The following is a 6,610-nucleotide window of genomic DNA, read 5'->3' as shown; positions in this document are numbered from 1 at the left end:
AAAATATATACATGATGGTAATGATGATAGTGTTTTGCGTGAATGAGGACGCCCGGGACCCACCAGGTGTATGTTTTATTGCGATATTTATTAGCTCTTGAATTTTCAACAAGACAAGCTGAAGTGAAAGGCTGGTATTGCGCTTCGGGTGACGCTAGATTCACGAAACCTCACCCAACGCTGCCCTCCTGTGGCTGCCGCGCTCACCTGCCGCGCGCTCGTCTCCTGCTCCCGCTAGTAGGGCGATACGACTATACGGTGGAAGACTATGAGTGATTTTATCTGCGAATAAATTGTAAGAATATTTTGCATATCTGTTATCTTAAAAGTTGACCCCTAAAAAGTTCGTCTTCGAGTAAAAGACGCATTGTGCATCAACGAGTGTTTTGACTAAATCTTTCATAACAGGCATGGTTACATCGCTGTGTTTAAGACTATTGATTATTTTTGTTATGCACAAGTCATATACACAAACACATTAAGTATTTATTAAAACTGCGTAAATATAGGCAATTTCAGTAAGTATAATATCAATAACCTTATAGTAAAGGCATATTGTTTTTATTCCTATTTCATAGATTATTCCATATTTACATGACATTTCCTCCTTTTCCTTATCTTTTCCCTATTTGATGCTAAATGCATTTTACGATTTGCCTTTTAATATTATGTCGTGCCGTCTTTGATCAGGTATTATTAGAATTAACTTTAAGAAATCATCCTGCTAAAAATGACCGATACAATCAGTCCGGTCAGTTTATTCAGCAAAATAAAAAGTGCACAAACAAATATGTGTACTTTATTTAAGCGTCACTTACCAATACTTACGTATCCATTCACATTTAATATATTTATTTTTATTTAAATATATATATAACTATTTAATTTGTAGTATTATTTCAATTTATTAATTTTTCCTTTCGTCGGCCATTGCGAAGTTTACTTACCCACGTCATGCAAAATGTCACGGCATCGCATCTCCACGTCAACGAGGACACGCCAACTGTTCGTTCTTTCATCGAACTTTATGCAAACCCCTAAAAGCCAGACACCACACTGCGTCACCCCAACGATCATCAGTCAGTCGAGGAAACCTGTCCAGGTGTCTGCCGGTACCGGGCCCCATCACGCGGCACCGGGCCCGCACAGCCATGCGCTCTGATTCTCTCAGACTCGCCGCTACTGGTTTTTCTCTCTCTAATGGAGAGGAGATGATTAAAAAAACTCTCATGTCAGCAGCATATTGGTGGTTAATGATCTATTAAGTGATCCTCTTGCTTATGGGCAGCGGGAAAAGTGTTGATGCACGCTTATTTGGCCTAATGAGATTCCCATCCTACGATTTTTAGGAATGAATAAGAGAAATACAATCAGCTCAGAGATGTTTCATAGAGCAGTTGTCAAAGGGAGACGTTGTGGACCGCATGCCGGTGAACGTCCCAGGCCTCAGATACTGGGCTTGGAAAGGATGCCGGGTTTGGCTACTTTTTTTTATTTTATTTTTTTTACCGCTCATAAGGACATAGGACATTCAGCCGTGGACATTAAGATAAGTATGAAATATTTAAATATTGATGATCTTATTGTAACTCATGATTGCATTTTTTGCAAGTGTGATGACAAGCCTAGTCGAGTGCACTTTTGTTGTTTTTAGTTTATAACAGTGCAGAAGACTTTTGGGGAAAATGCAGATTTCATATTAAATGCGCGCTTGTTTATGGGGGAAAGAGGGTGAGAGAGACAGACAGACAGACAGAAAGTATTCTGGTTTCCTCTGCATCCTCCTCTTGGGACACACGCAGGTAATGGGCGGTTGCGAAAAGGCTTGTGCTCTGCTTTCTAGAAGAGTATAGGGGAAAACAGAACACATCATCTATTATGAGAGCTGGTTATCAATATGTAACAGACACGACTATAGATACTTGAACCGATTTAGCGTTACTATCGAGACGGGACTGAACTTCTGTCATGACATTTCATATTTAAAAGGGAAAGTAAAATGCACAAAAGTAAATGCACACATTTTATTTACGTTTCAAACCAATGAAAAAATGTTATCATCTTTAAAAAAAAAAAAAAAAAAAAAAAGTGATGTATGTAATAATGAATTATCAATGGAAAGCGTTTAAAAATAATTACTCATGAGATTCAAAACATGTTTACATTAGGCTATAAGCGAAATTGTTTACACTATAAAACATTATCAACTTATAAATGTGTGTAAAATGACTAAAATGAATATCCTTAGACGTCTCGTCTCTTAAGATGGAAGCAGCAAGGTCTTCAAACATGGAATAAAAAAAACGAAAATGAATAGACTAGCAGGACAGCACTTGATAATAACAATACAGGAATCAAGACACATTTTTAGACTTACATTGCTCTGATATATGCTATCGAAGTACCGAAAAGAAGACAGACAAGTCCGAGTGCAGCTGATTTGATATAAAATGACGCCGGATGAAATCAGAGAGCGATGCACTTTCACAAAGTCAGTAACTTACAACGAGCAGTCGACGGATTTACAAGAGTATGACGCCCCTAGTGGACACAACATGCAGAGACTAACTCAAGCACGTTTTTAATACAAACGAGCAAAGAACAAACAAACAAAATGAATGAATGAATTAATTGATGAATACGTAAATAAATAAAGAAAAAAAAAAGTGTCACATTTGTTCTGATTGACATGTGACATATGCACTATTGACCCACAAAGCAAAGATGTATTTGTGATTGCAATCAGTTTTAAGACAACTTGGGTTTTATTTGAAAACTGCATGCATTACTGTTTCTGACATCAATTTATTTTCTGACATCAGTTTATTACAGCATCGGACACTTTGTTCTCGCACTGCGCCACGTTAAAAGATAAATGCGCGGTATTATCAAAAACGCACGTCTATTAACAAAATTAGCTATACAGACTTTTTCAGCTGTTATAGTGAAGAAACAATTCAGTGCACGTGTTTTGATCAAGGCTTTGAATTATGCTATACTAGTGACCGATGAAGGAAAAGTTATGAGCGGTATTATCAAAAACGCACGTCTATTAACACAATTAGCTATACAGACTTTTTCAGCTGTTATAGTGAAGAAACAATTCAGTGCACGTGTTTTGATCACGCCTTTGTAAAATACGACGCTGTCAATCAAAGAAGACTTTGAATTATGCTATACTAGTGACCGATGAAGGAAAAGTTAAGGATACAGCTATTAGACATGGAATTATGCTTTATTTCTCTGCTTTAAGAATTCTGTCTGACCTACATGATAGTCAGCAACCCATTATCATCAATCATCGTTGTATCCTGTCTTTATTATTAATATCCATAATCTACTACTACACGAATCCACGTGAAAGAGAAAATACAGGGATATTATAAAATACAAATGATTGGGGGGCAAAAAAATCAGAATGTTGCTTTTTCCAGCTTGACTTTGTGCCGAATTAAACGATCATTATTTCTTTGTCGGCTTTGTTTTTCGTATACTCGGATGCACTTTATTTTCACTCATGAATAAGCCATGCTTTAATTGCATTAAAAATAAAATAAATAAATAAAATCTCAAAGCGGTAAATAAAAAAATAAAAAATAAAAAAATTGCATATTCATTATATTATCAATTCAAGAGATTTGTAGGGTGACATTTAGCAAACATAGCCCAAAATAGCATCTGCTTTGACTAAAACTGTTTAAACAAAAGTTTTGTGTGCTGTCTCCATGGCAGCAGTAATATGCTGGAAAAAAAAAAAAATCTTAGAGCACACGTTAAATGTAATGCAAAATTATATATATATTTTTTATCTTTTATGAATTATGTACTTCATATTTTGCCCCAATCCAAAATTCTGTGAAATGTAGATACTTTATTGTATGACATACAAATAATATTGTCTGCGTACTCAAATACAGAAGACACTTTATTTTAAATATTGGAGATTGGGCTCAGGAGCAGATTTGAGGCATTAAAGCGCACTGATCTCACAATATAGAGAGAATTACGGAAGAAGTCTTCCACTTTATAGGAATTTACTGTGTCTCTCCAACACTTCTGGAAAAAGAGAGAACATTTGAAAAAAATTGAATACGGTAATGTAACAGATTTGCTATGGTAACGTCAATTCACCGAATACTGCTAGAGTTTGACAGAAAGTTCTGGCAGAGTTTGATACAGGCCGCGGGGGAAAGCGATGGCAAATGAAAGGAAAGCGCAAACTCTCCAATAACGTGAATAATTCTCAGTTAGGAGACAGAGAGCGCGGTGATCGGAGGCGGATGAGCAGAAGAGGAGGAGAGATGGGGAAAATAAAAAAAGAAATGCCCGCTAAAAACCATTAATCTTGCCGGGATCTGTCACGGCACGCCGGCGACACAAAGAGGGTCCAGAGAGTCGGAGCAGTGAAGTCAGTGACCCGCTGCCAATTGCGTGTGAAAAGCCCACCAGCCTTTAATAGACTTTTGCTGATCCGACACTTGTTTGCGGGCCGGCACAAAGGGCCGATGTGAGCACCTGACAGCAGCCCGCAGGCCCCGGGCTCCACTCCTGCCCCGTGATGAATGACCCTGAGCCCGAGAGGAAGAGGAGGGTGGGCACAGACGGGCTGAGGGGGTGTAAACAGTACATTTTAGGAGTTTAGTGGTGAAAAAGAAAAGTAGACAGGGGCAAGGATGAATTTAGATTGTATCGAGTTATTATGCATGATAGTGTATTAAGGAATTTGTTTATTTGTTTGTTTCTTGAGTTGTTCATTTGTATGTATTCATTTATTTATTTTTGCTCAGTCATTCATGCTTTGTTTATGCTTTTGGTGGTTTCTCAAAAATTGGGTTATGACTGAAATGTATTAGACTTTATGTTATCTCAACTACACTCTTACAAAATACAGGTTCCACCGCAATGCCACGGAAGAACCATTTTGGTTCCTCAAAGAGTCGTACAGTGATCATTTTCTTCCATTAGTGTGAAGAACATTGTACAAATCTAAATAACCCTTTTCCACCGTGAAGAACCTTTCATGGAATGAAACGTTTCCATGGATGTTAATGGTTCTTCGTGGAACCATAGATGCAGATATAGAACCTTTATTTTTACAAGAGTAAAATTAATATCAAATTAATATCAAATATTTAAGAGGACAATATCAAATGAATCGAATAAATAAATACATATTTGCTGAGTCCCATGTGTTGGCATACTTACTGTTTTTTAATACTTTTTTTCTTTCTCATGATTTAATTTGTTTGTTTAAACCATGCTTGCTGTGATAATCTTGGGATGTAGTGGGAAACCCTTTGAACTACAAGATTATCTGCTCTCAGATAACTGCAGAGAGAGAGAGAGAGAGAGAGGAAGAGATGTTCTCACCCCTTACTCAAAGACAAGACCGTTTAGCCTTGATATATTGGAGTCAGAATGCTTCCCATTCTCCCCCTTCAAATTCAAATGGTTTGCTCCATTCCTCACCAAAACACATGAATATGGACTGTTCCATCACATAGTTTTTTCACTAAGGAAAAGTTAGATGATGCAGTTAAAAAGTTATGGATTCTTTAACAGTAATGGACAAACTACTCCTCATATTTTAAATGCAAGAGGATACATGTTCTCTTATGATTTTTGTTTATTTGTTTATGTATTTTTGTTCAGTGCTATGCATCTGTTGGACTCATAGTGCATCTGTGCCAAAGGGATAGAAGATGTAGTTGTTTTGGGAAGGGGGATGGGGAGGACATGCAAACACACACACACACACACACACACACACACACACACACACACACTGTTTGACTCTACCCAGTCGCTATCTCCCAGTTTTAGATTTCCTGTGTGATTGAGAGCTTTGGTACCTTTAATAGGCACACACACACACACACACATGAATGAATGATGTGTGCAAGCCCTCATTCTCCATCATGTCTGATTAATGTTGGTATGATGTTAGTAAGAGGTGCATCAGGCAGTCAGGCAAAGGCCTATAGTGCTGGATATAGTCTGATTTTTCCGTATAATGCAAAATCATTAGTTATAGATGCACATGTGGTTTTTCCCACACACACACACAATCATTTTTTTTTTCAGATGTATAAAACATATAAGCATTTACTGTGACAGACGTTTTTAGAAATACAACACACTCTCACTTTTCAAAAGGTACCAAAACGGACTATTTAGATACAAAAATGTACATTTAATGTATAAATATAAAAAAAAAAGACATCACCTCAGTTAAGTTCAGTCATATTCTAATCCTTTCCAGTTTCTGCAAATTTCTGCAGGATCATAAACCTCAATGCCCAGCCTGGAAATTATACTAACTGACCACTCCATTATACAAACTATAATCATCATTCAAAAATAAACAAATGAATTAGAGCAAAATCATTTTGAAAGTTATCAGACATTTCAGTTAGTGTGAGAGTACAAAAATAGCAAATTGTCTAAATAAACAAATGAAATAATGAAAATCATAAAAAAGGGTACAAAAGTCTGTCATCGGGGCAGTAACTTTACTAATATTTACCATTTAGATACTAATATGTACCTTTAATGTATTAATATGCACTCTAAGCACAGTAAATAAAGTACAGAAGTGTACCTTTTGAAA

The sequence above is a fragment of the Sinocyclocheilus rhinocerous genome, unplaced genomic scaffold, assembly GCF_001515625.1.
Source record: "Sinocyclocheilus rhinocerous isolate Xijiao unplaced genomic scaffold, SAMN03320098_v1.1 scaffold1049, whole genome shotgun sequence".
Taxonomy (NCBI): domain Eukaryota; kingdom Metazoa; phylum Chordata; class Actinopteri; order Cypriniformes; family Cyprinidae; genus Sinocyclocheilus; species Sinocyclocheilus rhinocerous.
Note: the sequence above shows the minus strand (reverse complement) of the source record.